The following is an 11,651-nucleotide window of genomic DNA, read 5'->3' on the forward strand; positions in this document are numbered from 1 at the left end:
TGCGTCTCCTATCAGAATGTTACGGCCCATAGTCCATCATGCTGATCAAGTGTGACCTAACACCTCACACATCTTTGAGAACATATAGCGTGCAGGTTTTCTCACGATGTTTCCCGTCATGGTTAAAGTTTGATATTAATTAATCACTTAAAACGTACATAACTCGGAAAAGTTTGAGTTGCATGCCTGAGATCGAACTCTGGTATCCCCGAATTGGAAACCGAAGTCTTACCCAATATGCTATTGCCGCATAGTAGGTAAGACTTCGATAAGTCACGGGTATTTATTTAAATTTATTTATTCAGATACAAGTTAGCCCTTGACTGCAATCTTACCTGGTGGTAAGTGACGATTCAGTCTAAGATGGATGCGAGCTAACCTGGAAGGGGTATGGCAGTTTTTAATAAACGCATGCTACTTTGGTTTCTACACGGCATCGTACAGGAACGTTAAATCGCTTGGCGGCACGGCTTTGGCGGTAAGGTGGTAACTAGCCACAGCCGAAGCCTCCCACCAGACAAAATAATTTTATCATTAACTAGCATCAGTTAATGATAAAATTACCTAGAGTTGGAAACTCTATCATATTATCATGGGCAGTATTATACAAGTTAGGTACTTCTCCACTGCAAAGAGGCGGGCCAAGTAATCTCTGATAAACGTCGATGGGGCAGCTGCTAGATTCCACACTTTATTTACTGCCGATGAAATTGCGACGACTCTCAAGCGCCGCGCGTTATCTACTCTATCGCGGGCAATATTTTCTATTACTTACGTCATTTATGAGAGCATTCTATTTTGTAACGTTTTAATAAACTGTTTTAAACTTTACCTAAAATTATAGTTAACCGAAAATTTCGCGACCGCTTGGACTACACAAATTTCAAACTGGATTTGAACTGGAGGGATTGAATTTTCAAAAATCCTTTTTAGCGAATGTCTTCGTCACAATAGCCATGTACATGCCAAATTTCAGCCTGATACGTCCTTAGTTTGTCTCCAATTAGTTGTTAAGTAGATAGTCCAGTAGATCGTCAGTCAGCTTTTCGTTTTATTATATTTAGATTAAGTCTCCTTTTAGTTATTTTTCACTACTCAAAAACCACTGCGCTGATTGAGTTACTTAAATTAAAACTTTCCCAGTTTGAAAGCACCACGAAAGCACAATAGTCTTTAATACATCAGGCTGACGTATTTAAATCCATTATGCGTTGGAAAACCGCCACTAGGTGGACGAACGACATCAGGCGGCGCAAGACCGTGGCGTGACCCTACAAGAGACTTATATGTCCAGCACTGGACGTCTATCGGTTGATGATGGTGATGATGACAACTGACTGAACTGCCCGGGATCGAACCCCCGACCTCCGATTAGAAGGTGGACGTCCTAACCACTAGGCTATCACAGCTTTTTATCGGACCTTATAGAATTTTATAAAGTTATTTCTGTGTAACATCATTAACTGATTTTGAATTTTGATTTAATAATGAGGTAGATACATAAAGCGTAATCCTGTAAGTGCTAATAGTAAGCAATTCACTCAGGAGGTCAGTACAGTAAGCATAATTAATAACATTCAATAATGTACAAGCAACTAATCAATCGAAACTAATCCGAAGCGGTCTGCAATTGACAGGTTGGATAAAGGCGGTACATAATTAGCAGTGGGCAAGTGGCTACGATTTGATGGAAACCTTAATAATTAAATTGCCTAACACATTATATTGTATAGCCACATAGTTCCCAGGCACCGCTGCTGTGTTTAGAACATCACTACCCATATTATATTATAACATGGGGTTACTCAAGGGGCGGATCAACCAATTTTTGAAAGGCCGGCAACGCATTGGCGGTATCTCTGGTGCTACAAAATGTTCATGGGCGGTGGTAATCCTAACTCATTTGCTCGCCATTTTTATTTAAAAAAACCAGCTAAGTGCGAGTCAGGCTAGCGCAAAGAGGGTTCCGTACTACAGACGTATTTTTTCGACATTTTGCACGATAATTCAAACACTATAATGCATAAAAATAAATAAAAATCTGTTTTAGAACCCATTTATGACACCAATTATGATACCCCACTTGAAATAATTATCTTACTTTGAAAATTGAAAATACTAATTATTAGTTCATGACCACAATTTTTTTTGTGTGATGTAACCACAAATTCACGGTTTTCAGACTTTTCCCCTAATGTCTGTTATAAGACCTACCTACCTGCCAAATTTCATGATTCTAGGTCAACGGGAAGTACCCTGTAGGTTTCTTAACATACCGACAGACAGACAGACAGACAGAAAATAAAGTGATCCTATAAGGGTTCCGTTTTTCTTTTTGAGGTACGGAACCCTAAAAATGCGAATCTGTTTGTTTGTTAGTTCGTCCTTCAATCGAGTCGAAACGGAGCAATCGATCGACGTGATTTTTCGCATGTGTAGAGTTAAAAACTTAATAATAACAGAGAATAACAGAGGCTACTTTTATCCCGGAAAATCAAAGAGTTTCCACGGCATTTTAAAAACTTAATTCAAGCGAAAGTTGCGGGCAACAGCTAGTGGATATAACAATAATACTTTTTACTTAGTAGGTACGCTAGATACGAGATTGACGACGTTTATTTGAAGCAACTTGATTATCGCCATTTTGGCATTGATAGCAGCAGTGAGCGTCATGTGAGCGTCATGTGAGCGTCATGTGAGCGTACTCGGAACTAAATGTTAGTGATGCGGCATCTGGCAACACTTAGGCTCTTTGAATCGAAACATAAAAGAACTGTCTATCTGTCTGACTTGGTCCAACTGTGGACGTCTATAGATTGATACGAATCATGATGATGAAATAAATAAAATAAGTCCGAAAAGAAGCGTGTGCCAGGAATCGAAGCCCTGACCCTCCGAATAGAACGCTGACGTCTTAACCACTTATCACCGCTTGTAATGTAATGATATATGCATATAGTACGCGACAGGTCAAAATGGCAATCGGGGAGGGAACGCTCTGCACACCCGCACAGCTCCCGCGTCAACCCGGTGCGGGCGAGCGCGGGTGACGAGCGGTGTGCGGGGCGTCCGTTCCCCCGCTTCATACCCCGACGGACTATATGTTTATTGGCCTGTCAGCCCGACGATTATCGTGAGAAGAAAACCAGCCATAGGGGTCCCAAAACATAAATAATGACCTCCCAATATTGTGTACGTGGCTAATTAATCGACACTAATCTGAATCGCTCTGTTATTGGCAGGGCAGAGACCGCAATATTCATCTATAATGTACCTACTTACCTTATAGTACGCGACAAGTCGAGATGGCGATCGGGGCGGGAACGCTCCGCACACCCCCTGGAAGACCCCCCACTAGGTGGAAGGACGACATCAGACGAGTCGCAGAGAGCCGCTGGATTCAGGCGGCGCAAGACCGTGGCGTTTGGAAGTCCCTACAAGAGACCTATGTCCAGCTGTGGACGTCTATCGGTTGATGATGATGATGATGATGATGATGATGATTAATAAAACCCCCTTTTCCCTTTCAGGTTAGCCTGCTTCTGCCGATTCCGGTTTCTATTAAGGTGAGAGAATGGAGTGTAACGAAATGCGAATACAATACAAGAGCCTCAATAGCTCAACCGGTAAAGGACTGAAAACCGAATGGTCGACGGTTCAAACCCCGCCCGTTGCACTATTGTCGTACCTACTCCTAGCACAAGCTTCATGCTTAGTTGGAGAGGAAATGGGAATATTAGTCATTTAACATGGCTAATGTTCTTTTTAAAAAAAATAAAAAAATATGATGATGAATGAGGAGCTGTCCCTTCGTTCAGCTTCATCGAAGCGAAGTGAGAGTTCTGGCGTAGCCATTTAAAAACATTTTATTCACTCATAAATGTTATAGGTATCTAGAGATATTATCATCATCAACCCATTACCGGCTCACTGCTGAATACAGCGGGGCGATTGTCTAAAACCTGCATCAGTCATTATTACAGTCTCAATTGTTCTAATTGGCTGAATTTGTGCGATTCTTGTTGCAACAATGAGCATCACTGCATTATGGCCAATAGTGAGCGAGCACTAACCAATCAGAGATGATTGTGATCGTGACATTGTAGCTGTCAAACAACCGCGGTAGGGCCACTGGTCTCTTCTCAGAATGAGATGGGTTTGGAAATGGTCGTGGCCGGCCAAGTACGGATTGCTAGACTTCACACACCTTTGATAACATCATGGAGAACTGCAGAGGCATGCAGGTTTCCTCACGATGTTTTCCTTCACCGATATTTACCTAATTACTTAAAAAAGTTAGAGGCCCGGGATTGAACCCACGCACCCACGCACTACATGTCAGTAATTATCATCTGTGCGGATGGTACAATATGTATTATTAATTTTTCAGTAAAAATAAATTTGATAATCTATAAAAGAACCAGTTTAATATAATCTATAAAACATCCGTTTAATATAATCTATAAAACATCCGTTTAATATACCTAATCTATAAAACATCCGTTTCTGAAATCACAGGCACGGATATTAGGTACCTATACAATATACATGGATGATGTCAATAGCAGTACCGATCTGAAACCAAGGTCCTGAAACCAACTAGATGTAAGGAATCAGACAAAGAACCAGAAGACTGAAAAACTGGTGGTCGATTTCAATATTATTGAAGATGCTAAAATAATTCCAATCTTAAGTATTGATTAGCGACTCTGAGTGCGGTTGTGAGTAAAGTAAGTTCAAGTATCCAGCCTGTTAATATTTTCCCAAGCATTTTCACTTAATGCGGCAAATTTTCTAGTGACCATACACCCAAAGTGTTTATGTAATAGGCTTTACCGACACCCGGTCGGCTTAACGGCTTTGTCCGTTGGATTTTATAGTTAGTTGGCCTGTAAGTGTTTTCGAAAGCTGTTTATAAGCCTTTAGAAACATAATTCTAATACAAATAAGCCTAGTCTATTTAATAAGAAAATTTTCTAATAGGAAGTACCAAAGTAGGAAGTACTCTTTACTTATCCTTAATTAGAAAAACGTACCTATTAATTATAAAGTTATATAATTATAAAAATATATATATAAATAATAGTCTTAGGATTAAAAAATGTCGCTTTGTTAGATTTGTACAATACTAATTACAGTAAAAGAATGATAAAATAATGTGTTAAGGTTATAATAATTATGCTCATCTCCAAATTTTATGTTGCCTTATTAGTTTTTTTTTATTTCAGATTCTCTATTATATTATTAAAACTACGCAAAAGTCCGTTCTTTAATGTATAAAATGACAAATTGTATAAAAATAATCCTTAATTAAATATACTTCGTAAACTCACCTTAACAATCCATAAAGAAACAAAACCCACACGATAGTTCCGAACAATCACGCACAGTCGAAGTTTATCAACCGAACTACGCGAGTAAGCACAGAAAGCACATCTGTCACCCACAACAGCTGGTAAGCAACTGAATTTAAACTTGGAACATTCGTATGCATTGTGCCCCAAACATGCGCAGTGGTGAGCAAAATTTTCACAATACATACTTTGGAGGAATAAAAGCTGCTTGATGCTTTTGGTAGTAATTTATGAGACCAAATTACTTTTCATATAGACGTCAGAGCCTAGAGAGAGAGTAGAGAGACGTAGAGAGAGAGCTTTTGGAACGAGTCGAAACTGTTAGCTAACTTTTTACAGACGTTAACTAAAGGCTACGTGATCAAGGAATACGAGACGGTCAAGCGGCTTTGCGTCAAGATTTTTGCTTGAGAAATTTAGACCGGTTACAATGTCTGCTTGATGCTTGAGTCAAGCAACTAAGTGCTTAACGCGTGATGGATGCGAGCGTGATCAAGCAAAACAATCTACGTGCTTGACGTCAAGCCGCTTGACCGTGTCGGAAGCATGGATATAGAAAATAATAATTTTGTACTAAGAATTAGTATCTACATAAAATTTCTTTTATCGGAAGCTCTTTAGTGACTTCAAAAAAAGGAGAGGTCGTCGTTAAGTAGATAGGTAGGTATAATGACGCGAATTTATTTTTGCTACTCTAAATTTCCGTCAAATATTTTGGGGAAAATCAAGTAGTAGGTAAGTAGGTTACCAATCCTATAAATTGATGAAGTACTTATGAAAATCTTCGAAAATTTATAACGATTAGGTAGGTACTCAACAAATGTATGAAAGTCGGGATATTTGCGATTTTTTTAAATATTTGAACGTCCAAGGTTGTCTGGAAAAGATCTCTACTAAGCGATTAGACTGCCTTTGTTATCTAGGTACAGGCTACTTCATTTTTTTGTATTTTGTTTTTTGATGTACACTTTTTAGGGTTCCGTACCTCAAAAGGAAAAACGGAACCCTTATATTATCACTTTGTTGTCCGTCTGTCTGTCTGTCGATCTGTCAAGAAACCTACAGGGTACCTGCTTACTTCCCGTTGACCTAGAATCATGAAATTTGGCAGGCAGGTAGGTCTTAAAGCAGACATAAGGGGAAAAAATCTAAACACCGTGAATTTGTGGTTACATCACTCAAAAAAATTAAATTGTGGTCATGAACTAATAATTAGTGTTTTCAATTTTCAAAGTATGACAACTATTATCAAGTGGGGAATCATATGAAAGGATCTCACATGTGAATTCTAAAATCGATTTTTGTTTTTTTATCTATCAATAGTATTTGATTTCTCATGCAAAATGTCGGAAAATACGGCTGTAGTACGGAACCTTCGTTGCGCGAGCCTAACTCGCACTTGGCTGTTTTTTTAAATCTATTTATATGTATGTAGGTACACCTGGTACAACTGGAAATAAATATTTTTACAAAAGTTCCTATTAACTTAGACTTTACAAGAGACAATAATGCAAAGTCAAGCTTTTGCAATTGTCCGTTGTAAAGGCTATTGCCTATTGTATTTGCCTCCTAAGAATGCATTCGTGGCGAAGCGAAACGTGCGTTGAATGTGTATTGGAGGATTTGTATATTGAACGGTAGGTAATGTGTAGCTTTTCCTGTACAAAGCTGTAGGTGAGCGGTGGATAAGGGATGCAGAGTATTGCAGTCTGCGCCGTACAGATTTCTTGCTGATCATAGCAATTTAGCATTTGTACTTTATTTATTTACTACTAGCTGATTGATGCTCGCGACTTGGTTCGCGCGGATTTAGGTTTTTAAAAATCTCGTGGGAACTCTTTGATTTTTCGGGATAAAAAGTAACTTATGTCACTCTCGTCTTATACCCATGCAAAATGTAGAATGTTATACATATAGAATTTAATTTTGCTAAATCAGGGACTTGATAAAACTCCCACTGATAAAACCACAGGCCACCGCGCCAGAAAGGAATCAAAATTATATGAAAACTAAAGAGTTTCCCGGGAGTTATTAGTAAATTTAAATAAACGCGGACAAAGTCACGGGGATCAGGTAATAAGTTATATTCAATTCGATATCCGTAAATACGTTATGGTCTGGACCACCCCCAATGAATAATGAATTCATTACAAAAATTACCCACATGCGGGGAAATCTGTGGGGACAATAAATTTTTAGGGTCGAAATCCGGAATTATTAACATTAGGGCGGCATTTAATCCTCTCTAAGCGGCAATTTCGAAAGTCGAAGCGGACGGGGTCAACTGCTTAATAATATGTTTATTCTGATTTTATTTTCAACGCCCTCTATCTATACTAAGTACATTAGAAAGAGGCGAAGTTTGTGATGCAAGGAGCTCTATCTTCGGAACTAATAATAAAAAAATAAAAAATAAAAATCCTTTAATTCGACCATAAAACACGATCATAATTTGTTAGTAATAACACACACCTTAAAAACTAAAGTTAGTAATCTTATAACTATTTACCTAATCCTAATACTATATCTAAGACAGGCCTGATTAGTCAGCACGTGCACCATATGACAATGGTTCAGGTACTGACAATCAAACCTGTCAGCAAATGCCCTCAGGATGCCACTGGAGCTAGCTCGTACCCTGCGCACCAGGGATGTGCACCGTTTACGCATGGTAGTGTAGAAACAATCCACATGCGCATCCGCGAACATACCCGACGCGCTACAGTAACGAGGCAGACCCATTAGCATCCTTTTTTTTTAAATCTTTTATTAACAGCCTTTTACATTTATGTATGTCAGCCTATTAGCATCCTCAATGCATTATTGAACTGAACACGCAGGGTATTGTACTGTTTCTGCGTGTAGTCCACCCACAGGTTGCTCGTGTAAAAATGATCCGATCCGATAATGATCCGATTCTGAAAATTGTTCATTATGCATACTGATTGCTGTGGACTATAATTTACAGTCGCAGCCGCGGTCACGCGTATTATGCACATCGGCCTTTAGAATGACATTTCGGCTTTGTAGAGCGTTGTCTCTGTCTCTCATACCTATTTGACGTTTTGTCGGTCTCAACCACAGAGACAGTCATCTCCTTCTAAAGGTACATTACTTTTAGCCGCGTACAGTACATCATTATAATTGGATACTATATTAGTTACTGAAAGAAATGCTTACATTAAACTAAGGCTCAACGCACACTGGCAGAGCAGAGAGCAGCGGAGTTACACCGCCAAAAAAAGGTCTTTTAAATTATCCTGTATTCCAAGTATCAGTTTTTTCATCACTAAAGCATCTAGCTGATACTAAAAGCTACAAATTGCAAACTTAGTGCCATGTCAGTAGGCACTTATAAAGGGTGTATAATGAATTTTAAATAGCAAAAAAGAGGTTTTTGTCAGCATATAGGTATGCTAACATGCTGTTGAGTTTATTTTTACTCTGTGTTCGCGATAGGCATGGAGAAGTATAAGGGTGAACTTCCGTGGTGATGCTAAGATATAATTACAGTTTATGCTGGTGACTTCGTTTAAGTGGACTACGCAAAATGTCAACCCCTATTTCATCGCCACGCCACACCACTTAGAGGTTGAATTTTCAAAAATCTTTTCTTACCGGATGTCTACGTCTTAATAGCTATCAGCGTGCCAAATTTCAGCCCGAACCATCCAGTAGTTTGAGCTGTGCGTTGATAGATCAGTCAGTCAGTCAATCAGTTAGCTTTTCCTTTTATATATATATTTTACTAGAACGAAAAAAAAAAAACTATCAACGTTGTCGAAAAGTACTTACTCAAACTTAGCTTACTTCTTGAAATATGTAGATGACTTGCGGTTCGCGCATCTTGTGCTTTTTATGTTTAAAAACTCTTATATTATAGCTTATTATATTATAATATAGTTACTAACATAGGTTAAGATGGTTACTAACATAATGTTGTGGGCCTTTGTTGTCTGACAAAATAAAGATTATTTATTTATAGCAATGTATCGCATAGTAATTTTAAGTGGAGCATCATCTTTATTTGCAGCAGAGCAAAAAGTATCCACGCCGAGGTGTGAGAGGAGATCCTCTGTATTTAATTATAAAATGTGCGCGAAAATATTTCCCGTGTTTAAATTTCACAGACGTTGCTTTAGAACGGGCTCGAATTCGAGGGCTCACAGTGTGTTTATTGCCACGAAATCCTTTTTTTAAATTACGTACAGAACATTATTGTAGCACTTTAATTTTTGGGTGTACCTATGCGTTTTATTTTTGAATGCATCTTTCAGGTAAAAGCGTTTTGTAATTGCAACTTTATGAAAAGTTTCGCTTTTTTTTTTTAAATTCAGATACAAGTTAGCCCTTGACTGCAATCTCACCTGATGGTAAGTGATGATGCAGTCTAAGATGATAGCGGGCTAACCTGGAAGGGGTATGGCAGTTTTTATTAAACCCATACCCCTTTGGTTTCTACACGGCATCGTACCGGAACGCTAAATCGCTTGGCGGCACGGCTTTGCCGGTAGGGTGGTAACTAGCCACGGCCGAAGCCGGCACGAAGAAAGAGATAGCGGTTTTGTAGAACGTTGTCTCTATCGTTGAGACTGATAAAACACCACATAGGTATGAGTGACAGAGGCAACGCTCTACCAAGCCGAAATCTCATTCTAAAGGTCGATGTACATTATTTTCTGCCGCGTACTGTAGTCCTGTAAAATGATGCAATATCGTACTATGTTGCTCTCATCGATGTAATGGTTGCTCTGGCGGAAATGAAGCTTAAGATATTTCATCTTGTAATAACATTCATTTCGTACTTCGAAGAAATTGTAGGTTTCCAATAAAACATTTTACTCAGTGAAATAATATTAATTTTATGACCATTTCACTTCCTAGGGATTCTTAGTAAGAAAACAGGGTTACTTTAGTAAGAATTCTTAGAAGTGAAATAATTTCTAAATTAACAGCCAACACAAGCAAGGTGTTTTGATTTCTGCATTTTACACTTTTTATTTTATTTAAATAAAATTTTATTTAACTAGAAATATAAGATTTAAATATACATTTTTAACCACCAAAAAGTAGATCGGGTTTGTCCGTGTACCTATTTATAAAAAAAACTAGAATACCTATAGTTTTCCTCTTGCGTACGCTACCCAAATTATAAATGTGAAAGTGAGTTTGTTTGTTGGTTTATTGGTTTGTTCTTCAATCACGTCGCAACCGTGCAACGGATCAACGTGATTTTTTGCATGGGTATAGTTAAAGATCTGGAGACTGACATAGGCTACTTTTCAATCCATTGCTCCGTTACGGCGTGATTGTAGGACAAACCAACAAACCAATAAACAGACATATTTTCGCAATTATAATAAATACTAGCTGATGCCCGCGACTTCGTCCGCGTGGAATTAGGTTTTTTGAAAATCCCATGGGAGCTCTTTGATTTTTAGAGATGAAAAGTAGCATAATATGTCACTCTCCAGGTCTTTATCTATACCCATGCAATAAATCACGTCGATCCGTTGCACCGTTGTGACGTGATTGAAGGACAAACCGACAATCAAACACACTTTCGCATTTATAATAAGGGTACTGATATGGGTAGGTAATGCGTAGTGATATAAGATTTCTATTATGGATTAATCACGTTAAAAAATCGTTTATAGTCAGGCTAACTTACAGGTAACTACAGGACCTGTAACTCAACACGGGTGGAGGCCCCCAGGGTTTGATGAAGGCCCGCATTAGCGTCAGCCTTGTTAAGCCTTTTTCTCCTTGAACTAGGAGACCTTTTCCATAAATTAGGCCTTGTTTCGTTACTAGAGCTTTACGTGAGTAACGTGAGCTAATATTTGGTTAAAGTGCCTAACTATGTCGACATTTGGGATACAATTTTAAAGAGCCTCAATAGCTCAACCGGTAAAGGAGTGGACTGAAAACCGAAAGGTCGACGGTGTGATGGTACGGTGATCGTCTCTGCTTCTTTCGATTGATGGGCTATAATGAGGAAATTCAAAAACAAGTAAATCGGCTAAACTTTGGGACACTATTTGTATTCGGAGTCATATGTTATCTTAGGTATGGCCAAGTACATGGCAGGCACAATTCGTCGGACGGACATGTAGACCTTGCCAATCAAACTTCCAGATTTTCGCGGTTAGATGATGAATTTTATTTCAGAGATCTACTATTTTGACTCATTCAACTCTCTCGGATGAAAATCCTGAGGAGGGAAAAAAAAAACAGCTAGGTTATGCGTTCTGGCTTGGATGAAGGGTCGGTTGGTACATGTATTTGCCAATAAGG

General features: G+C 38.6%; 1 protein-coding gene across 1 annotated transcript in view; it reads right to left on the minus strand.

Moving 5' to 3' along the window:
• Window positions 1-5,455, minus strand: part of LOC117989651 (connectin-like) — a 45,546-nt gene extending 40,091 nt beyond the window's left edge. Inside the window, exon 1 of the mRNA XM_034977043.2 lies at window positions 5,334-5,455. The gene's annotated coding sequence lies outside the window, so the exon portion shown is untranslated. The remainder of the gene's footprint in view (window positions 1-5,333) is intronic.
• Window positions 5,456-11,651: the final 6,196 nt, after the last annotated feature.

This window comes from Maniola hyperantus, chromosome 16 (genome assembly GCF_902806685.2).
Source record: "Maniola hyperantus chromosome 16, iAphHyp1.2, whole genome shotgun sequence".
In the NCBI taxonomy this organism is placed as follows: Eukaryota; Metazoa; Arthropoda; class Insecta; order Lepidoptera; family Nymphalidae; genus Maniola; species Maniola hyperantus.